The sequence below is a fragment of the Falco biarmicus genome, chromosome 1 (assembly GCF_023638135.1).
Source record: "Falco biarmicus isolate bFalBia1 chromosome 1, bFalBia1.pri, whole genome shotgun sequence".
Lineage (NCBI taxonomy): Eukaryota > Metazoa > Chordata > Aves > Falconiformes > Falconidae > Falco > Falco biarmicus.
In genome coordinates, this window is record NC_079288.1 from 107,091,849 (window position 1) to 107,116,453 (window position 24,605).

Below are 24,605 nucleotides of genomic sequence, written 5' to 3' on the forward strand. Positions count from 1 at the left end.
TTACCCTGGGATCCTCATACAAATTTTTAATTTGACCTTAGGCAAATAACCTTATTTGTGGCTCCCCTATAAATAAAATGGAACCAATGGGACTTGCTTAACACAGAGGAGTGAAGAGCTTTTATTTTGCAAATGCATAAGAAACATTTGGATTTAAGACTGTATAGCATGTGCAGTACAATAACAGGATGACTTAGCATCTTATTAACCAAATTAATTGATGAGCCTTTTTTAAGTAAATGGTGAAAGGAAAAAAAGCTTATGTTAAAGTAAAACATTGGTTTACTTTGGTATGATGATTTAAGACATGTTATTACTAGAGGTGGTCTTAAATACAAGTCTCGTGGTATCCTTAAGCTACAACTCTTGGGACCACCTCGTTCCTTACACTTCTTCCTCTGAGCGGGAATGTTGCAGCAGAGCACAGTTCAGCACTACATGCTCCATTAAAGGAGCTTATATAGCATTCTATAGGCCTATAGGTCCAGTGGGAACCTTTGGCAGACACAAAAATACTTTGGAAGACTGTGGGAATGCTGATGACCTGACAATGATTTATAATATTGCATTAGAAAAATAAATACCTGTATAATATGGCAGAACCTGTCAGGATGGATAAAACAAAGATTTGCCAGTAACTACGCTGCACAGCTTTCCAAACCACTGAACCTGCTGGTTAGCCGTTAGCCTAGGCCTCTATTTCCTCTAAACCCTCATAAAAATTTATTGCAGATGGGTACTAAGAAACTACAGGAAAAATCCTTCACTGTTGTAATAGCATCTCTGCCCTATGATAGTTTTGCAGTAACTTCCCCACCCCCTGCCCCCTCCCCCAGAAAGAGAGTTTTATTCCAGCCTGATGTGGTTTAATCCTCTCTTACAAATGGCAACGAAAAAAATTTATCGGCCTATCTGGGATAGCCAAGGGATGAAGTACCAAAAAGCTGTATATGAACAAGAGAGACTTAAATCACACTTGCAATTGCAGTCACAGTTTCAGCTGCTCTGTGAAGAGCTCTGACAGTATTCTCAGCCCAGGTATTATTTTGCTCTGGGGGCTGATGGTAACTAACTGCCCAATATATCAGAACAAGACAGTTTTGTGTAATTTGGCTTCTCTTCTACCATGTATTCATCAATACGTTGGGACCAAAAAAAAGCACAACCTGAAAGCAAACCTGGGTGACAGCATGATTTGGAGCTGAATGAAGGCTGGAGTAATGAGGCAGGGTACTGGTACACTGGGGACCAGGACTTGGCATGTTCCACATCCTTTTGTACCGCTCGTTGAGCAGGGAGGCACGACAGGTCCAGCTTTGAGATCCAGCTGGACATGCTGTACCAATAAATCTCTTCTTGTACTGGCGAACCTCAGCATAGCACAGACCTGGCACTGCTGGCTGTACACTTGTACACCACTCATTTGTGTTGTCCCAAATGCAATGGGTTTACAATTAGATACTGGGAGCTGTGGGCTGCAGTCCCCCACCATCCATGGGAAGCCTGCCTGTCCCATCCTGCTGGCAGGAGCTCTGCCTGCCCCCAGGCTCTGCTGACCTGGAGCAGAAGCCCAGCAGAGCCCTGAGCTGTGCCAGCACCTGCAGCAGGCAGTTCCAGGGGCTGGGGTGAACAAAAAGTGATGGTGAGTGTCCTCTGCTTTTATGCACTCATGTGTGATAGCCCGGCTCTACATAAAGACAGCCACGGCTGTCTATAAAGTACAGTGCCGCTCATTTCTGAGCGGTACGCAACCACCTAGGCTCTCTACAGGAAAATAGTTAAGCTGTGTATTATCTGATGACATGAAGGCAGTGGTTTTGAGAGAGATGTGGTTCCAAAGCCCTGATGTGTCCCTTTGACCCTGACACAAGTACCCGCCTACTTGTAAACTTAAAGATGACCAGTCTAAACCTTACCGACTTCAAAAGGCCTATTGCACAGCTTCAGGATGTGCACCCGAGTACTTTATTTGCAGAACCAAGCTCTTGCCTAGCCAGATTTTTGAAAACAGATAATTTATCATCATAGAGGTAGGAGTTAAAGATCCACAGGGTAAGTTAGCTTGGGGTAACATTTTTTTTCTTTTCCCAAAGGAAAATCTGGAGGTTACTAACATAGTATGTGGATTTACCAAAATGTTTCTCTGTGTGCACACTTTTTGCAAAGAACGGACATTATCTATTTTTATTTCTACTTACTGTAATGTGCTCGTGAATCTACTGGGGAATTTTATTATGTGGAGTTGGGGGTCTGACTCTTCAGCCAGTAAAGTCTGAGAACTGAAAGCTGCATTTGCTGGAAATATCAGGAATTGGGACGTAGCATTTAGGACATGTGGAATTACAAATACCAGTAATAAAGATCTGTTCAAGCTGTCTGAATTTTTTCCAAATATTTATTGGTATGGGTTGTCTGATCACATATCACATTTTTTTCATTGGTAACAACAGTTCTTTGTCATGAAATGTGTATGAAATTTAATCTTATCTTCTATATTGTTGTTAGTGCTTTTTTTTAAAAAAAAAAATTAAGCACTGAAAAATGCGAAATAGGAAAGAGGACTCTTTAAATGTGAAAAAACCCATGACAAGCATGTACAAACATTTTGAGAACTGATTGGCATTCCATAATGAATAGCATGAGAATAAATTATAGCAAATGAAAATCTTATTAAAGGATATTGAAAAGCATAAAATCTCCTTATTAAAAAGCAAGCAATGGGACAAGTGGAAGAGTTAACCAAGTATCTGTTTCATTTATACATGCCTTGAATCAAGGTTGAATGTATAGAGATGTTAGTGTGACTTTAATATTATAACTATTTTCATTAAGAGATTACAGATACAAAGATATAATCTCTTCTTTCATAAGAGAACGCTTTTTGCTGTATTATTAAGGTTACAGATTTAAGTAACTTTTACACTGACTGTGAAGTGTGCTTTGTGCCTTCCTGGCGACAGTAGGTTAAATCTTGAGATAACCGCTTCAGACTGGCTGCATACTTAGTATTTTTCCCCTTTCACAGTTGTTAAAACTTTATAGAGCTTCAAAACATATCCAGATGGACAGTAACTGTGACTGCCACTTATGAAACCAGTATAATCTAGCACAATACACAAAGTAGGGTAAGTGTGGAAGGAAAACAAGTTCTGAATAGAGGACCTCCTTGGAATATTGGATCAGCCATCAGACACACCAATTCTGTTTAGACAGGCCTGTTATACACACCCAAATGTTCTGCAAAACAAAGCACACCCCAACCTTTCACCACTGCAACTCCTAAACACTTCTGCCCAAGGGTGGTCTTCACCCTGCTTGAGGCAGTATTTGTGCCTACATCTTTATTCACAAAATGAAACATTGGTTTCCATAGTTTTTTGGCAAAGCTGAGACACATAAACCATGTTCTTCCTCTCAGAGGAATATCGTATCTTGGCAGTTTTATTCGGGTCTGACCTTTTCAAATATGCAATAGCAAAATATGAACAAATAGATCACTGTACCGTTGCACTGCCATTCTGTCTTGTGTGTGAAGCCAGGATTATCATGAATAACATAACCATAGCAGAGAACTTGGTTGAGATAGAACTATTGCTATTTGAAATTATAGTCTTTGTTCACTTGTTGGATAGTATCTGTGAAATGCCCCAAGTAACAATATATAGTAGCTTCTATAGATTTTTTTTATTTTTTTTTTTGTGCTGAGCACAAAAATAATAGATGCTTCTTTTGCATACATCACAACAGGATGATTAGGTAACGGAGCCATGAAATAAGAGGTGGGGGGGGGAAAACCCCACCAAACATTGGCAGATTTACAGCAACTAAATCTATGGCTCCATTAATCACTCCAGCTAGAATGGGTGCTTAATTCAACTGAACTTAATTTTAACACCTATTTTTACTTACGCGTATGTTGGCAGAGACACATCTTAGTGCAGCAGGCATTCTCAATTAATTCCTTATTTGTCAGTCTTCATAAATTTCTATCTTAAAAGCTAATGATTAAAAAGATATTTTTGGAAATTGCAATTTTAATTCATGGGATTTCATGCCCTTTCCTGCCATTCTCCCAACTCACTGTAGTTACGTTATGTATTAAAACCTGGGTCCGACTGTTCAAGTTGCATACCTGCTGCTTGTGGAGAGAGTGTGTTTTTAAATATATTGTGTGAAAAGGACAGTGCCTCTTAACACACTGTAGTACTTGCTGTGTTTTAGTTTGCTGTTTTGCAGAGATGATTGCTTGCCGTATGTCTTAACACAGCTTACTCTTCTTTTCCAGGAAATTGGCTAAGGGAGTTAAGGTTGTTTAATTTTTGGTTTTGGTATTTCTGTATCATGATTAGAGATCGGCATGTGAAGTATTTAATTAAGCTGTGAATATTGCTGTGTATTGCTAAGTTAAACAAATGCAGCTATCTCTGACTAGCAAACTTTATTAAAGGTAAAAAAAGGTTAAGTAAATCCAAAATAATCTTGGAGTCTTTTAACCAGCTGTAATATATCCGTACATTTTCTATTGAATAAGGAAGCTATCATTAAGGCTTTTGTCAAAACAAAGCAAAGCAAAAAAGAATCTGATATTTTTGTTTGAGTTTTCTTCACGTTGCAAACAAAGCTCCAGCCTTAGCATTTCAGCTCAGCTCCATTTTGTACCAGAGGTGACTGAGCCACTTGAACAGTTGGTTGCATGTAAATGTGCTGAACAAGAACCAGATCATAAACAAAAGCACGCTGGGGCTTCAATAAGCAAAGCACAAGAGCAGAATATTAACCATGAATCCTGGTTAGGTAAAAATTCCTTTTGCTTCGTCATGGCATATAACAAGGTTTCATGCCTCTCTTTTTGGCATGTCTGGTGCCACAGACTCCCCAGGAACCTTATTTCATTCAGATTTCTGCTTCTTAATGAGCTGATCTTCAGAGGAACAGCTATTTACTGATTCATTGCTGGGTTACACCTTTAGCACATCATTTTTTCTCTCACAATGGTTCATGAAATAGAGAATCAGGCAACTCAGACTACGAGCAATTGCAAGAATGCTCATGCAGCCAACATGGGATTCCCTCATTTAGCTGCAGAAATTATTTAAAAAATTGAATAATCCCTTCAAGTGGCTTAAGCACTGATCAGGGACTTGAGGGTATGTTAGAAAATACACTATATTTTTAAACAATACTGTTTTAAACATCAGTATACACAAAAAATGATAATAGTGATTTAAATATCACTGTTGTCTTTACACCTTGTGGCTGTATCTACTTCAGACCTTTTTTGAGTTTTCAGGCTTGCACCTTTTGAATAGGAGAAGACCACCATGTATGGGCTAATTGTTAAAATACATTTCCTTCACCCATTCATTCTGTCCACAATGCTTGCAGGTGTACAAATGCTCAAAATACACCTTTGGAAAATTATGGCTGTATGAGAAAGACCAGGAAAGGAGAGAAAAAAAGAGATTTTATGACTTGACTCCTCCCTGTAGCTTAGGCTTTTTAGGTTTTGAAGTCTTGATTTTAAGTTTGACTGTTTTCCCAAGTGTCCCCTTGAAGGCCAGCTACTTCCCAAATTTATCATGTTGACCAAATAACCAAAGATTGCTTTGCTAGATAGACATCAACAGTTAATACATCAATTTTTAAATACTTGTTTTCCCTCTATATTTTTGCACTAAATTTGCTCCTTGAAGCAAAATGTAACACAGTTCAAAAACAGTTGGAAGCATTGAGCTAGCTCGTATGAAAGGTATGCCATGAGAGTGTTAACTCTTGGATATAGTTATTCAGTATTATCGTTGACCATCAGTATTTCATCATGTCAGCAGAAAAAGAGGGCAGAAAAAGAGGATGTATTTCATTTGGGAATTAGTATGCTCAGTTGGAGGGAATGCTTTTCTAAATGTCCTTCAGTCAATGGTGAACTTGAGGAGCTGGATTACAGTATAACGTTGTATTCTTGTGTCAGATAGATCTGTTTAAATCTAGGTGGTCTCTGCTGATTTCCTTGAGGTTGATTGAATTTAATTCTCAGTAATTCGAATTGGAAATGGTCTATGTAACTAACAGACTCCGTGTAGCACTGTTAAAAGATAACATAAGAAAAGCTTGGCTTAACACAGAATATAGCCACAGACTAGTGAAAATAACACATTTGAATATGCAAATGATGTTCTCTAACAAGAGTCTGAATTAGTAAAACGTGAATCTGAAGCCATAATTGGCATGATTTTTCCAAATGAAGGAGAAAGATTTAGGATTACTGAAAAGATGGGTTAGTTTTGTCTTCATCATCAGACTACAAAAATAAAAAACATCAGAAAGATGGAGAGGAGAGAGGTATTTTCCTGAACTACAGCTACTCAGAAACCTTCCTGTCCTCTCTCCTCCCAGCCTTTTCCTTTCAGGTCCATTTGGACAAATATCATCAGTCAGTCTCATTATTTTAGTCTTTTTTTGCTGATGTTCTGTGGGTTTCCAGTTTATTTCTGCATAACCTGAAAAAATCCTATTTGCATCACAAGCTGACCAAAATGTTCTTTAATTATTTCCCAGGAGCTTTGCTTCATTCTCTGAGTGGGCACAACTGCATTGCTACACTGAAAGACTTGTCAACACTCCCATTATAGATGTCTAATTTTGCAGGATACTATAACCCAGCTGACTTAATTGCATAGAGCTACAATTCATGTTACAAGATTTCAGGAAAGATGCCAGTTATTTAACATGCTTACATTGAAATAACTTGGCGCTTTTTTTTTTCCCCCTTTTTTTTGCATGGCGGTGGTGTCTCAAACGTGATGGGGAAAAAAAAGCAAATCACAGCAGAGTCAAAAATTGCTAAGCTGCTCTTGTCAAGGTAGCCCTTCATTCCTATCTATGAGTTTCCTTTCTTAGCCACTGTTTTTTAGACTGAGCATCTGTCATTCCTAATGCCTTCCAGGGCAATTTAGTACCCAGCTGCTTTCTTGGTAATGTCTTTGTTTCTCTCACTTTTAATCCTCCTGTGACTTTGAGGACTATCATCTCAAAATTAAGAGATGATCAATGTTTTAATGGCTTACTAGAACATAAAAGTTTTACAAAGAAGATGCTGAGGGATACCCACGGCTTCAGCTGGGTACCACACACCACCCGTGTGTGGCCCACACGTGACTTCTGTCGCTATGAGTAGGTACTTCAGGTACTAATTGGATATCAATATATTTAGCCCTGGGCTGTCTTCTGCCAGTGGCTGGGGAAAGCACACATTAGCTTCTTGTGAGCAATGCTGTTGCCACTGCCAGGAGTTGTCCCCTCCTCCTCATGAAGGTAAGAAAGGTATCTCCCTACTTATAGGGCCTTCAGAAGTTCTCAGAGCATTTAGACTAGGTTCAGATAAAACTCTGGCTTCTAAGTATTTATGTATGAAAAATCTTTTAACTATTTGAAAATTGTCAATAATATCTTCTGCATTTGTTCAGTCCAAAGGGATTTTAAAAATTCCGATCAGAGCAGCTGAGGGTGAGAGAAAGTTCAACCCTTATCGGTCATCCAAATTTGCCGAGGCAGTTTTATAAAAACAATGAAGTGAATGCAGAAACTAAAATCCAGGACCACTTGATAATGCTCTAAGCCAAAAACAAAACAGAAAAAAGAACAGGCATTGCTACTATAGCTTACATCATATGTAACTTAAATGAAAGGGAACAGGATTGATATAAAGTGTGTGGGCGAGGCAGGCAGACACATGGCGTTGGAGATACAAGGTCAAACATGAAAATCTTTCTTCCAAATTGAAATTCAGGGAATTGTCAACAAGTCCCCATCCATGCAGAATAAGTGAAAATGTGATTGTGAGGGGCCTGATGATAATCCTAGGACAAACGCTGCTCTCCTTCAGCCTGGCGTCAATTCAGAAATCTTCTGGCTGCATTGGGACTGCTTTGCATTGCCGTTCAGTAGAGCTGGAGCAGAGTTTCACCCTGTATCATAACTCGTTTATCCCCACAGCAAATGTATGCATCTGTTTTTGTATTCAAGTTTTTTCTTATGCAGTTCAATACTTTCTTGCTGGTAGCCTCAGGGATATTTAAAGATGAACCTTTTTACCTACAGGACCATAAAAAGAGACGAGCTAACAAGGCACTATGAGGTGTTACGGCAAAGGTGATGAGGTGTCTTTACAGGACCTCTGCAAAGTGCTTGATACCCTGAGTACAACAGGCAGAATTCCTCTTCCACCAGTGTCTTGAGGAAGATGGAAAAGCAAAGCTTTCCCCAACCATTGCTCCTCTGCGCACGCGTGCACAGGAAATCTTGAGGCACCATCTGCGGCATGTTAAATGCTCTGTGCTCAGCCAATGTTCCCAATTCCCGGCTGAAAACGCATGGAAATCCACTGTTGGCAAACCTGAGGCTGTCAGGGATTTAAGCCATTACACTCAGTCATATTTATATTCTATTAATAGTAGATCAGTCTTAATAAAGACAAGCTTCACCACTAGTTTCAGTTACAGTCTATGTGGTATAATGACATTGACTGCTATAGAGTGCATATGGAAATTTCTCACCAGTGGGAGGGCATGGACAAATTCTTCACAGCCACCTTTTTATAAAGGATGGATGTATTAGCCTCTTTTCTTGCCAACGAGATCTAAGGAACTTGGCTTCCAGACTCTTGAAATTTGTCTTGGCCAAATTTACCATTGAAAACTCAGTAAGCAGCACTGTGCTCATTTGCTGTTTAATCATTATCCAAAGTACCCCACCAGGCTGTTACATACATCTTGCATCCAGCACCCTTCTCTGGGAAAAAAAGATCCAGCATCACCAGTCGCTGCTCCTTGTGTAGGACAAGCAAGATGCGATGGGCAAACATCATTCTGCGTTCTGCCTGTATTTTACTTTTTAAAATTAGTCAGAATATTTTCTTCTACATTAAAGCCTATGTCGGTATTTCCAGAGGTTAAATGGAGATTACAGAGTTTGCTCTTTTCAAATCAGTAATCTGGAGAAAAGTGTATTAGAAGAAGAAATAAATACTTTAGAAAACAAATTTTATACGGGTGAGCTGCTATTTCTATGTAGATTTTTAAGTTAGAAGTCCAGTTAAAGGGAAATTTGTTAGACCCTCCTTCCTGCTGTAGAAATTAGAGGAATATTTTGTAAAATCTAGATCTGCAATCCAGAAAGCAACTTTGCAGCCTCTTCCCTGCCTCGACCCCTCCAGCTTCAGAATCTAAAACTGAAGAGATTCTAAGGCTGCAATATGAAAATAAGCGTGCATATGGCAGCCCAGGAGATGTGCCTAGCTCCCAACCAGAGCATTCCCAGAGCCTTCCCTGAAAAAGGTTCTCTGAAGAGTTTCACCTGGCAGACCATTTCGGGCAGGATGCACGTTTTCTGTAGATCACCTCAGAATCATAAAAGAAACATTCTTTGCTAGCTGAAGCATTAGCTGTTAGCAAGAAAATGATTCTGAGGGTGCAATGTAGAGAAGGAGAGTTTTAACAGAGAGGATGACATGCGTCGGCTGGCAATAAATACAATGTACTCTGTACTATCCCGTATTTCCCAGATTGCCGTCACAGAGCTGCATTTGCTCAGGGCTTTGTTTCAGAGAGACCAAGATACGCGTAGGGGGGCTCCAGTGGTTTTTGCACAGATGAAGCTTTGCTATATCGACCCTAAGCACTCAGCTCTCATCATGTGCTTGTGATGTGTGGGCAGAGGTTTTTGGACCTCATCTGGCAGTTTCTACCCTAGGAAGGGAGTGGTTTGGTACTGTCACAGTACAACTGATGAATTATAATCATATGGGGCATTGGTTTATTAAGAGATGAAGGCAAGATGGAAATGAGAGCATTTCACTCAGCCTTATTTTGGAATTCCAGAGACTTAATATCAGCTCTTGGGAAAAATCACATCGTCCAAAGTCAGTTTCTTTTACTATAATATTTTTAAATTATAACTTAAGTATTTTTAAATTATGCATATTACCTTAGGCTATTTTTTAAAATAAAAAGCTTATTAGACTTTCAAAGGGATCCTTATAGTAACAGGACAATTAGTAAGAGTACAAGGTGGAAAGTATGGCAAAAACTCTGTTACAGCTTTTTTTCAGAGCTCTTTTCTTCTGTGAATGTTGGTTATGGTACTGTAGTTAATAATAAACTTCTGTGATCAGGGCTTTCACTTCTTCTGAATTATGGTCTCAACCCTCTTGGATAAGCAAGAAGGATAATAACTTTACATTAGCTCCCACCATTTGTTGTATACTATTTTACCCAGCGTTTTATAAAATGCTTCCATAATTTATGAAAAAAATGTATATGTTTCCTCTGAACTGTGAGGGGAGAAATTATGTTCACTAACATAAAACACTTGTTGGATAAATAGCAGGTAACTGAAAAATAGTAGCTAAAGTTTTACTGAGAGAGGGGGTTTGCTAGCGTGCAGAAATCAACACCAGATTTCCAACAGTACAGAACTGTGATGAGTGCTCCTCTTCTGTGTTTCCTGATTTGCTTTGTAAAAATCTGTTAATATTAATTAAACAAAATACAAAATAAAAACAAACCCCAAAGAAATAAAATAGAAGGAAATACAAAATGCATTAACATGGAAACACTAAAAAAAGAACAACAAAAATCTCTAAGTGACCGTTGGTGGTTTTGCCTGCCAGTATAGGTGTTGAGGGTGCCAATCTAAGGTAGGTATGACATGTCAGCATTGGACCTACAGGCATTATCCAAGATGGTGTTCCATTTGCAGTATGTCTGTTACTCAGACCAGTTTAGCTGTGCTATCCTGATTAGAACCCAAGTCTCCATCGCTGCTGCAAGGCCTGTATGTGAGATGAAATATGAATTATGACCAGTATGTCTATTGGACAGGTGCTGTCTCAGCACCTCTGTGTGTTTCACCAAACTGAACATCCATGACTCCAACACTGAGCCACACAGACAAAAGCATGGAAAAACGTTGTACTTTTCCCTTGAACTGACCACAAACACATCCAAGAGCAAAATATACCAAGCATTTGTATTACGATGTTTGAAACAGTGCATTGCATTTCCCAAAGATAACACAACAGTTAATTTTCTGCTTTAGTTACAATGCTTTTCCTCAGCATCAGTTGCTACTAAATAAGTCCCTATAATTTGTCAAGGGCATAACTTGCAACAAGACAGCAATAACAATTACATATTGTTTACAAATAAGATGCCATTTTCCTTTCTGGCAGGCAGCAACGGGGTTTTAATGTGTAACATTTATTCACAGATGCTTCCTTGACAATTGCAAGGGAAGAAAAAAGAGGAAAACAAACAGAAAGAAAAGGCAGAAAATACAGAGCAAATGAAAGATACAGCTTCCATCACAACTATTCATCTTGTGTCCCAGGCTGATTATGCAGATTTTGGCTGGATCAGACATCTCTGGTGAACCTGTGCATAGCAGTGAGGTGCTGTGATTTAAGTCCCTGCTTTGCTGAAGCATTGCCTCAGTTTCCCACAAACTAAGAGATACTGTGTGCTGGCAAGAGGCCCTAACTTCACAAGGGTCACAGCATTTTGGCATTTGTATTCTCATGAGGCAATTCAGCCAAGCAGGACAGATTTTTCTGCTGATTACACATGGCTGCTGTATCTCCAAGGTCTGCCTACGCTTGTTAATAGAGTGTGTGAATTGCAGTGGACAACATTTCTTCCTTTGGAGCAAGAGATAACATACATAATCTTTCACTGATTGATTGATTTTGTGATGAACTGAAAAGAAATCTCATTCTAATCTTAAAAACAAAACAAACAACAGGAATTCCCACTTCTTTGCAATGAAAACCCTTTGACTTTGATATCAAGGTAATGGATACACCAGAGAGAGAGAAAGGACACACAGAGATACTGCAGAAGGCAGGACTGCCTGCCAGCTGAGAATCCTGAGCCCTTTTAAATATGAGAGCCCAATCTCTCTTCTACAACTAGAAAAGTATGTGGGGCTGAGAGAGAAACCTCCCCCAGGTCACCCAGTCACCTGCAGAGCTCTAGGGAGATCTTGGGTCTCCCATCTTTTTGTAGTTCCCCAGCCGCTGGCTAAACCCACTCTGAAACATGATGGGAAATACTGGAAAAGGGTTGCCATGCAAGTGGGGCCAGTCAAGTAAAAGCAAAAAAATTAGGGGATAAGCTTTCCAAAATGTAAGAAATAACAAATATAAAAATAGAAGACAAATGTAAATGGCACCAATCTCATTCCAGCAGATGAACTGCACTGTGAAGTGGCAGTAGTCTATCCTAAAGTAATGGAAAAGCCAAAACGGTAGGTATGGCCATTGCTTTTTCCATGTCTGTCTTTTTTTTTGTCTTTTTTTGTTTTGTTTTGTTTTTTTTTGAGCCCTCCAGCATATCTGGTGAGGGGCAATAGGCACTTTTTTTCCTGAACAGATCCAAACTGTGAGACTTTGAAAAGAGTCTGTCAGTACTGCCTCACAGCTGGCACCAGGGAGCAAGGGACAGGTGACTGTGAGTGCCTTGGACTAAGTGGTTGGCCAGAAACTAGGGTATCCATGTATTCTATGTTACAAAGAAAAAATGATATTATCACCATGTATCTTTGAAGCAATCCTGCTTACCTACAAAAGTCCTGTTCCCCGGGCCCAGGAGTAGTCAAGCCATGGGAGGTGGTTTCTTTTGCACAGCTCTGGTTCTGGTTCAGCCCTCCTGCTCAGCTTCCCACACTTGCTCTGTCGCAAGTCGGTTTGGACTATTTCCTCTCTCAGCTTCTCTGCTGTTCTTCTCTTATGACGACACAAAAATCTACAGAGAACAGCTAAGTGGGTCATGACTAGTACATCTCCGTGCCTTTGTTTTGGATGGTAAAGACTGAGGTGTCTGATGTTGTACGAAATGGGTTCAGTGAATTTTTCCTCATCTGATCCCAATGCCTTTAATCTGAATGACCATCTATGCAAGCCAGTATTTACTAATCATAGCAGGTCCAAGAAATGTTGCAGTAAAAATAATGGTCCCTAAATTTAGGTACTCTGCAAAAATTTGCAAGCTCAACTTGCATTATAATAAGATATCAGCACATTATAATTTTTAATTAAAATTGTATGCCTTCATAAAGTCTGCAGCTCTTTTCACATGGCTGTATCCAGAAACAAGGTAACATGAGCTAATCTCTATAGAGAATGGGACATCGTATCCTGACCTTGGTACACAGACAGGGTTTTTTTTTCAGTCAGCGCATAAACATTTCACTTGCGCAAAAAGTAATTGGCTGGCATCATTTTGTAATGGACGGCAGACTGGAAAGGGAGCAGTTCCCAACTGACAGAGCAGCCATGCTTCTTCAGAGCAGCATATGACTTGTGATAATATCGTGCTCAAAAATTCTACTAGAAAAGGTTTTCCCCAGACAGCTACAGATCAGGAGATCCTTCCTTCCTCATTATTCACCAGAAACTATGAACAAACTCCCTGGGAAAAGAGCAAAATAAAACATAACAAAGAAATGCATTTAGTTCTTATTCTGTAGCAAGTCCAGTTGTATTTTTCTCTTCCTACAATTGAGAGAAATGCTTTTGGTTTGTGTCTAGTTTCCTACCTGTGCCTATTAGACCGGTATATTAGAGGTAAAAGCAAAAGAAGAGTTCTTTTTTTAAAAAGCAGAAATCTCCAGTAATAACCAACGTTTTAACTCATAGCAATGTTGTGAAAAATCATGTGCTTGTAGGTCTGAAGAATTTTTAAGGGATTATGTGCTGAGGATGGGACAGAAAAATACCAGCCAGAGTCACTGGTGCTTGCTGTAAAATTCCCACTAGTTTAAACGGAGGCAGCATTTCAAACTATGTAGCTGCTACCTACCTGAGAAATACACATAGTTTTTAATACAGGATAAGTATACATTTAGTGTGCCTTCCCACACACCATGTACTTGCTACATTGCTGGTGGCACAGCTTTCTGCAGCCATGCATAGTGCCTGCACTGTTACAGCCAGTCCATGCTGCCTCCTCGGGCATTTCCTTCCTGAGGCTGTGCCTGATGCTGATACAATTCTTCACACTGTGGGACTCCATCACGCCCTTTTCTTGGGAAATTGTTCCACAGTTTAGTAGACATTACCATAGCTTTTTTTACCCCTGACGTTCACCCTAGATTTTACTTTCCTTAATTTAATTCTGTTCTCTAAAAATCTTTTTTTTCCGCTATGGGTATTTTAATTCCAGATAGAGTCACACTATTAGCAACTAGAAATCGGTCTTATTCCCTAGCTGGAGAGACCTAATCTTGAGCAGGTATATGTCATTATGGATTGTACTTAGGGGTCCGCTAAACCTTTCTGCTTGATTAACTATCCCTGCAGGGATGATAATTGCCGTTACACGTGAAAGTATCAGGCACAGAGCAGAGGTACGGCCCCTCTAGCAGCGTACAGGGCAGCACTGATGGGCTCCGAGAACAGCTCTGTGCAGTCCCCCGAGCTGGGAGAGAAAAGGGAACTGTGCCCCAGCTCGTTAAAACACTGAAGACTGGAACAGACCCATGAAATAGACTGCTGGAGGGACCGCGGTTAGATGATCTTCTCCCCAGTCTATTGTACCCCCTACAGAAATAGGGAAATGCGACTATTTGAAATTAAATTCATAAATAGAGGAAGGAATGGGTTATATTCTGATTTCACATTGGCTTAAATCAGGAGCTGATATTAAATCTAATAATCCTGTAGTATCAGATGGGTCTGAGCGCCAGCTAAAGTAAAAGGCAGGCCAGGCTGAGGTGATGTGTGCTGCCAGCTTTGCTTTTACTTATTTTTCCACCAGTGATGCTTAAATATCAATCACAACAGGTACTAACAGAAGACTCGAGGAGCCTTTCCCAGCTGTTTTGGACTGCAACCCCCAAAAGCTTGCCTCTCATAATTCAGTTTTAGCTTTAGGCACTTTAAAGTTAATAGACTCATTTGAGCAAAGGGCTTATTTGAAATCCACATTGGAAAAAAGTGAGCATACATGTGCTGGTGCCAAGCTATAAACACATTTATACAGTGCAGTAAATCAATACTGCTGCCTTTCCTTGGAGAGACTGGGCCAATTAAGCCAAATGTACAGGACATGGTGATGGAACCTGTTCAGCTTATTACAGGACTGGTAGCAAGGACTGCAACCATACTACCCTGCTGAGCCCCATTTTGACATTCCCCAGCCTGGCTAAATTCTTACATATGTAGAGGTGATAAGATCTGACTTTCTGCAAACAAGAAAATGTTCAGTTTTTTGTTATCTGAGTATTTTGTTCAACTGCCTTAATTACAGGGCTCCCCCCTCCCCCCTCTTTTAAGTGTTACGCAAAATATAAAACAAGGTTATGCGAAAAGGATGTAACATTATGGAGAGCCGGTTACTTTTTGGTGTGTTAAGTCCCTGAAAATTATTTGTATTTTGTGTTTATGTAAAACCTGTCATTGACAATTAAATTTAAAGTTACCATTGCCTGAATAGGTGCTCAAATCATAGAAAGCTTAGTGTAGTTGGAAGCCGACAGCTGGTAAAGCTGTCTTATAAAAACCCTCTAAAATGCATTGGAACGTGCACAAAAAGTAATTTTTTAAATGACAGAGAAGAGGAAGGAAAAAAAGCCCTGTGTCCCATTTAAAAGGGGAGAATTCAGACTTTGAGAGAACTAGAAAGGGGGATTTGCAATGTTCTTTTTTAAAGGTTTTCCTTTTCAGATCCAAAAAATTCAAGCATGAGCACGCTTGTTGCTGCCCTAGCCCCTAATGCAAGATGATCCTTCCTGTGTGTATCATCTTACCTGTGCAACTCTGCCAATACCTATTTAAAGCAGGAGGAAGGGATTTCCAAATCAAGTTAAGTGCTAAAAGGCAACCGCCAGGTCACCAGCAGTGCCTGCCCAGGTCCTAACCCATAGCACTAATTATCCATCTGCCTTGTCAGGTGCCTGAACATATTCTCCATCCTATGGCTGGGCATAGGAAAAGGCTGCCTTCTCTCTTCTCACACATCTCACTCTGTAGGTAGATTTTTTTAGAATTATTTTTAAACTTTGTACTAGCTGTTTTTCTGTTTGTACCTTCACTTATCTCATTACTTATTTCACTGCTCATTTACTCACTGAGACAAAAATTGCTTGAGACAGGCAGTAAAGAAGTATTCACCTGTGAACAGAAGCCAAACTCATTCATCTCATAAGGTTAGTGACTCACTGCACCATCATAAAACAGAGATATATTTACCCTTAAATCTTGGCTTTTGGAAAGCAAGGAGAGAAATGCATAAACACAAAGCTCACAACATAAACCTGAAAATCCACAAATATCTCATACTAGTAGGGCAGTACACTCATGGCGCTGCCCCTGGTGGGACACAGCCTTACCCCTGAAGACGCATCCATAATGAGCTGGTTCCTTGGCCATCCTTTGCAGAGGAAATGCTGTCACCTGAAGAAATAAAGGAGATATTTTGGCATAGGCCATGGAAACCTTTCTTTCCACAAAGGCTAACCAGTATCAGTGTGATTGGGGGCAGGGGGAAAGCACACAGGCTGAGGCAGGAAGGAAAGTGGACTCTGACTGCAACTTATCTCTTAGGGCAGCCCGGCCATATGCTGCTGCCTACCTTAATCCATTTACTTCATCAGCGAGGCAGGAGTTGTGGCTTCTGTACAGCATGAATTAGTGAGCTGCCTATACTCCAGTAAAACATATCCCAGCTTCCATCTTCTCTCCACCAAAACTGTCATTATCTGCAGAGCAAAAAGAGCATTGAGCGAAAGATAAAAATCTCATCTGTGAGCTGTTAATAACTAGAAGGTGATTCTGTGTGGCTGCCTCTGTGGGTTCCGTCAGTCTAGCTGTTCCCCTCAACGCGATACTTACTGTGCAATACATTAACTTTCACAGCTAGTACTCTTAGTTTAATATATTGACTGCTTCTTCCAGTACATTAGTCCCATTTGCCTTTATAGCTAGGATCTCTACCCAACTTAATTTGTCCTCTTTATAATTCTGAAGAAAATTTGAAAGGCAACTCAGAAAGTTCTCTCTCTGCCTCTTTCAAAGTGTGTGTCGCTGTTACAGTGTCCATTACATTGAGTTTGCATCGTCCTCATTATCTACAAGGTATGAGAGTTCATTCAGTGCAAATCCTTTATAATAGTCTAACGTCTTGACTGGATTGGTAATACATTTCATTCCTAATAAGCCTGCATTTCAAAGCTGCCCATGTCCTCACAAAAATATCAGTCTGGTGTGGTTCCAAATTTGCTTTTTCAGACGCACATTCAGGTTCTGCAGAATACCAGCTGCACAGACACATACAATAAATAACTTCATGATTACTAGTTGTTGTTCTTTCATTCCCTTACTAGGTTTTTTCCCTTTTCTTTCCCTTGACATCAACTTCTGGATTACTTTACATCAGTACCTACTAATGTTATAAGAGGTGTCCCATTTGCCTGAGATGAGGTATATTTGATCATTGGGGTTCTGATGCTCTCCTTTACTGGCATCAGACTACATTCAGTGTAACTAACCCAAGTTTAGCATCATTATATCTAATTCTCAGCACAGTAAATGAGATCAGAATCTGCTCCAATGAGTAAACACACAGAATAAATGCACAGTTGATTACTATCTGCATACAAACAGCTTAGATTGCCATAGCCACCTCATTTTCTCTCCCTGAACTACTGAAGGGTGACACTGGTAGATGATTCAAAAGCCTCAGTGGGATTTTCAGGTGTAAAACATTTCAAGTAACCCCCAAAACTTTAAATAGTTTACTTATTTGCGGCACATGGTGTGGATGATATGGAAATTAAATATCATCAGGGTTGTATTTCAACAAGTCCACAAAGGGTTAATAAAGACATATGCTTGCTGTTTGTTTTTCTGCGATATAAATTTATAAAAGTACATTAGTTCCTCATCAATTTTTAGTTTATCTCTTAATGTTCCCCAGTGGTATTCCCAATATCACTGTGGGGAGGACTGGAATAGCCACAGGGATTTTGGAACAAATCCTTTGCAGAGAAGATAAAAATTTACAATATGTACATTTATTTACTTTCACCATAATTGCTACATCTGCTTTATTGACACTAATTAATTAAGCCTCATTTAATTAATCGTGTTCTCTAAGGAAGGTGGTGTTGACGTTTTGCAGCTGGTACTCGAGAGGGGAGCTGTGGAAGGCAAACATTTTGACAGCGTCCCTGGTTTGAAGTCCTCCAGCTCCCCATACCTCTGCCAATGCCCACAGACTACGTTGGGCTGCACAACTCAAACATGCTGGATCTGAGCCTTCACCCTTCCCAAAACTGCCAAAAAAACTTCTGATGGAGAAATAACAATCCAAAATCTGAGCTGAGCCTAAATAAACCCCAAACCCAGAAACAGATACGTAGATAGCATACCTCGAGTTTCCTTTTAGTGCTCTCAGTGACACCTCCTCCTCTATTTATTTACTCATTTAGAATTATTTAAACTTCCTTGGGTCAAACTTGGATGTGATGGGACAGATCTTCTGTTGTTCTGGATCAGCTCAGTATCAGCCCCACATGTCTGAGTTGCACATCATTCTGGTGTGTGGCTGCACATCTTGTTTTACACAGATGGGCAACCATGCATACAAATGCTCCTATAATTTATCCCAGAGTTGCTGAACTGTTTATACAGGCAACTTTCCATCTATTCCTAACACTCCACATCCTACAGAGGTGTTTTCTCTTGTTCCCAAAATATTATTCTTCATTAATTAAATTTCGGTAAAACAGCTATTTTCGGTAAAACAGCTATACCTTTGAGAGCTGGAGATTCTTAATCTCCTAACAGGCTCTTTGTGGTTAGGGAGAAAAAAAAAAAAAAAAAAGTCTAATATTTTCCACAGTGCTATGTTGCCTACTAATTTCTTGTCAAAACAGTGTATGTTTACTACCTCTCATCGATGCCCTGACTTGAGTTTGGCAATAAAACCTTTGCCAACAACCCTTTTACAAGCAAAAACTGCACATTTGTCCCCAAAACCTATTTTTAAGAGCACTTTCTTTGAAAAAAATTCTTTTTATAATTTTGTAGCTTAGATGTCCTGCTCCCAGTCTAGCTTTACTGATTTCAGCACCAGGAATGAATGTGACTCGCTCGATTGTTTTCGGTGGCATGATGTCGCATGCATTTACTATATCCTTGGCAACAGCAAGGCTGCCCTATAGCCATTTAAGAAGAAAGAAATAGCGTGAATCTGAATAAGCCATAGTCCCTGCAAAAAGGGGGAAGAAGAAAAGAAAGGAAGAAAGGAACAGCCATGGAGTGGGGTCTGGGAAGATTAGGCACTGGTCTGAAAACAACGATGCAATGAACTGAAATCCAAAAGATTACTTGTCTACTTTCTAGCTGCACCAATAGTAATTTCTCTGCTAATTACCTTCCCTTTTGTGGAGTGGGTGCCATTAGCAGTATTATAGCAGTAGTGCTGCTGTACCCATGACAGTCCAAGGGTATACATGAGGCAAAGCTTGCACAATGCATGTGTTTGGGGTACGTGCCATGGGATCAGCCACCAGACAGATTTCAGGAATGAGTCTCAATGCCTGAGTTTATTTTGTTTTGCTTGCAAACATCTGAACCCTCAGATCTGGCAAAAAAATAATAAAAAAGCACTGCATGTCATTCTCTTTACAGCTCCACAGAAAAATTGTATCAGTGGTTTATAGACAGCAGCATGGTAGCTTTCCCAGCTTCAAATGCTTTCCTGTTCCTGCTACTCATCCAGATGGAAAGGTTCTCCAAACAAAAGCCCAGTACAACGAAAGCATGTGTGAGTTTGCTTACAGCCACTTCAGTCTGCACGTACTTGCCTTACTTTTTGCTGTTGGCAAATCTGTCCATGAAGGGCCTAACTAGAGGCTTACTAGAAATGCAAAAGAACCACTCTTCCTGTCCTCTTTCACTTCATCTTTCCTGCAAAGCAAGTTATCAGCAAACACTCGTCAACATTTGATTGCTGTGACACAGGTGATTACAAGAAATAAGAACTATTTGGTTTTTCTGAATGTTTTCTGTCTCAGTCTGTACCCAGGGTGCCGCTTCCACTTGAAATTGTTTTTCACTGCTGTTATCTGAAGCCCACAACTTATAACAAAAAGAGCTGATTATGTAAAAACAAAGTGACATTGGGCTGTCAAAGCAAAATATCCTCACCACAAATCCCAGCCTGGGCCTTTTGCTGGCAGCTGGATTGCGGAGCAAGAGGAATGCCTTTGTGGAAGTGGAGTGGAAATGCGTGCTGCCTAGCAGGGCAGCCCCGCCGGTGTGCGGCTCCCCTTCAGGTCCTTATTCATAGGAATGGGTCAGCCTCTTCACACAAGTTTCACAATTGCTTCTGAGCATCCCTTGCTTCTAGATCAGAAAGGGCAGAGAAGGTAGGGAGCGCTGGCAGAATATGTGAGGCTTTAACAGGAACAATCTGGAGCCAAGTATTTCCCTGTGAAAAACTTTTGATGTGTAATAGAAGCCATGCTCCTCCGCAGTGCTGAATAAATTGTAGCCCAGGAAAAACCAAAGACTTTTGCTAAGGGTTTGAAATTTATACATTAGCTCTGTCTCATAGATCATGGTTTTTATATATATATGAAAAAAAAGAATATATGATTAAGTGGATTCTTTTTCTTTTCATGAATGCAGGCATGCTGCCGATATCCACAAGCTTCATTTTACACTCCATCAAAGGGAGCTGTCTTCACTCCTTCGCCTTATATTCCAGTTTAGGACCAATACTTCCACTGATAATTTCAATAGAAACTATTACTCAATAAAAAATTGGTACTACAAAACCAGGGGCAGCATTCAACTCACCTAAGTTTGGGCGTCTAAAAGTTGGGCACCGAGTCCAAGTTGCTTGTTTTGGCTGTCTCTATAGTGAGTGGAAAAACAATTATTTCTCCACAGGGCAAAAGTTCCCTCTATAGGCTTTCACATAAAGAGGTCTCTAGAGGTACCTCTATTTCTGCTTCTGACAGTGTAGGGCAAATAGTTAATTCTTGACTCCTAATCAGCTGAAGCTGGGTAAGATCCATTCCCCCTTATTATGTTCTTAAATACTGAAACATAGCAGCATCTTAATCTGATGTTTTGTTGGGTAATTTTGTGATACTCCTCCCCCCATCTAATTATAAAGGGGTACAGAAATGTGTAAAACTGCTCCCTTTTGCAGGATAAGGTTTTAATTTTAATTCTGAACTCATCAGTACCACAAACTATGATTTCAGAAAGGCTGCTATTAAGTTAGAAAGTCAAAAGTCAGTTTTGGGTAGAAGAGTTTGGTTTTTAGTGGAGCTTATTACTAGAATGAAGATGTGGCTTTGATAAATTTGGAACACACCCAAACTACAAATCAGAGGTTTTGTTAACTTCCAAAAAAAACTACCTCTTGACATGCAGTCAGCTGACTTTGGTTTTCTTTTTTTTTTTTTTTTTCAGCACTCTTGGCAATTTCTACACTAGCTGTGCTAGTTAAGACCAATGGTATCTGTAGGATTACTGCCAGAAGGAAAAACAAAAAATCATTTCAGATCCTTGCTTCAGAGAAGCCCTGTCATGAAAGGAAGCTGGAAAGATCTTTCCCCTGGAGTAAAGGAAATGACATGAAAAAAGTGAAGAAATGCAGTTCAAAGCCAAGATCATACCCTGGGACAAGATCAGGACTCTGGATGGTTTCTGGGTCTTGGAAATCTGGGTTCATAGGAAAAGTGGCAAACCCACTTTTAATATAAAAAAGAAATCTCTTAAAAATTTGAGAGGAAATGAGTTCAGGTAAGTACAGAATAAATACTAGAAATGCCTCATGGAAAATTGTAAGGAGAACAAAAAAAATCCAAAAATTCTATTGGCCTTGGTAGGTAAGCATCCACTGCAAAGGTGGGTTAAACATGCCGGTGCAACTGCTGAGAACCACTGGGTTTTGCAGAGAGGCCATGCAAAAAGCTTCTCCTGACTCCTTGGCTGTCAGTCAGCTGTTCTCAGCTGGTGGATGATGCCTGGCTGCATGACAGCTTCCAGCTGGCCAGGGCAGAGTCACACAGTGCAACCCCAGTTCACTGGTGGCTTCAGCGCCTGGGTCAGAGAGCCTGGCGATGCACCAGGATCACTTCTGTGGGCACCCACAGCACCCAGACCGCTCACATGGCCATGGCCTCTTGTCTGCTGGACACTCTCACCTGCAGCTCTATATCAGTAAATATCTAGGAAACAGATAGGGGGTGATGGAGACCCCCTGCTGTGGTTCATTCTGGACCACTTGATCTTACTTGCAAATTTCTCTGAATTATGCAGCCATAAATGTAAACCTGTATCTTCTCCAGTTAAGCTATTAAGGTAAAATTTATGCATCATAACTGTTAACTGAACAAAATGGGTTATTTTAAAGTGGAATGGAAATCGTTGGTATCTCAAAACCTTTTCTCAAACAGACACGTTTTCAAAGAACAATTGTTCTTTGTAATTAAGTGCAGAGCAAACCGCTTTCCCAAGCAAATGCCATATTAGATTGAGGTTTATGCTCATTACCTGTTAGAGAAAGAAGGGTACTAGGACATCCTCTAGAAAAAACAAACAGAAATACGGTCTGGCACCCTTTGACTCACTAGGGCCAGGAGGAAATAGGGTATGGGGGGTTTACGCTGAAGAAGAAAACGGGACGTATGTGGCAGATGCACCATGGTGAGTGAACAGCATGCTGAACTAGGGGAAAGAGCTGCCATCCGGCCAGGTCTTACACTGTGCTCACACAAGCATATTGCAAAAACACTGCCAAATGCAATGCCAAAAAATGCTCACTGAATAGCCTGCAGGCCTGGAAATACCTGTCTTTCCACCACTCCTGATAGTAAGTCTGGTTGGCAACATGTCAGAAAAAGCAGAAGCAGATCTAGTCTCAGCTTCTCAGTTCCTAGAGTTGTTCTTTCAGTACAGTAGGTAACAGAGAGATCAAGGTGGGTATCCTTTTTTGAGTGTGTGGTTGCTTTTCATGCCCAGCTTCCCAGGAAAAAGGTGATCCTTCCACTGCCAACTTTCCTTAACCTCTGCGAGACATGGAGATCACTGTCATCTATTTTCCTGGCCAATATTAACCAGACTTTTATCTTTGAAGATAAGGCAGAGTCACTTGCTGAACATGCCTGACTCTCACTGCCCTAATAACACGTTCAGTGCAAACAGCTGGGATTGTGTGGATCCTCCTCAGAGCCCTGTATGTAATACAGCCATATACATTTTAAAGAGAAGCACGACATTTGCCATGTTCTTTTTCCCTTTTTGTGATGTATGGTTTGACGTGTTTACTAAAATTACTGTTTTAGTTACGAGTTGTGGGCTGAAATTTGTTTAGACTCTCTTCAGGAGCTTGGATGCCTCTCCTTATTAAAACTGACAGATGCTCCTGTCTCCTGCTTTGCTCTGGAAGGTTCAGCTATAAATTACAAATGTGGTAGGTCTTCTGTAACAGGGGAGAGTAAGATAGTACGGCAAAACTGTTCCCCTTTATTTCAACCTCTTTGTCACTGCCTTTCTTTTCTATTAATAAAAATCATGATCGCATTTCCTGCTCAACACTAGCTCTTACCAAAAGCGATTTTCTGTTTGTGATCCGGTGCAATGACTGCCCACGTAACCCTCAGCTCTGTTCCTTTCTAGAGAGGCCCCATGCAGCACATCCCACAACGGATGCTGCTGGTGGAGATGGCCGAGGATGAGATGAAGGAGGACTGCTGGGACTTGGAGTCCTGCTTCTCTCTGTGTCCCTGTGGCCAAGGGATAGCAAGCGCCCTTGTGTGAGTTCTCTGTGCTGCAGCACAGCTTAACCACCCCTGACTGCTGAGTACACCTTTACAGTATCGCCAGCCTGTCCTGTGGTCAGCAGACCTCGTGTAGGGTGAATGAATTGTTTTTCTGATACTAAGCCCTTATCACTGAAGTGTATCTTAGCTCTTAGAACTTACTAATTATTGAACAAGGAGTGTGTTCTAACCTTGTAAAAATTTCTGACTTTCCTAAACTTTGTAGCTTCCTTTTTAACGTTTTCCCTATTTTAAAAAGTTAGTGAAAGAAAAACAAAAAGCAATTAAGCATTTGACTGGGAACCAGGCAGAAATTCAGGGAAAACATTTCCCTGGTTGTATCACACTGCTGCTGACCTTGAAGATCTCTGTCTGGGACAAGGTACAATGGAGGGACAGTGAGTGTCTAAGTGCCTTAGGAGCTCGCAAATGGTCTAGGGCATCAAGATGGCCTCAGAGGCCTGAAGTACTGGGGAGGACAGACTTTCATCATGCCTCAGCACCACGTTTTACCTCTGCAGATATCGCTGGTATTCCTTGGTAGCACGCCATATTGAGCAGACCTCAAATTCGTACCAACATACAGTAAACATCAGTCCACAACGCAAAGCACCTGCTCACCAGCTAGCAGGAGAGACATTTTCTTTCCCTTGAGGAATTTACAACACTGTTGTTGTTGGCCAAGCTGAAAGAAAAAGGAGAGCTCAGACTACAATTCTGATGAGTGTGTATCAACCCAAACTTTTCCTAAGCACATATTTGGGGTT

The 24,605-nt window shown here is 40.4% G+C and overlaps 1 long non-coding RNA gene across 2 annotated transcripts in view; it reads right to left on the reverse strand.

Moving 5' to 3' along the window:
• Positions 1-10,695: 10,695 nt before the first annotated feature.
• LOC130142861 (uncharacterized) overlaps positions 10,696-24,605 on the reverse strand; it is a 28,384-nt gene continuing 14,474 nt past the window's right edge. For both annotated transcript variants that reach the window (XR_008819556.1, XR_008819557.1), the window contains 5 exons: positions 24,352-24,523; positions 16,626-16,752; positions 16,384-16,447; positions 12,614-13,463; positions 10,696-10,828 (listed from right to left, as the gene is read on the reverse strand). This is a non-coding gene — a long non-coding RNA (uncharacterized LOC130142861). The remainder of the gene's footprint in view (positions 10,829-12,613; positions 13,464-16,383; positions 16,448-16,625; positions 16,753-24,351; positions 24,524-24,605) is intronic.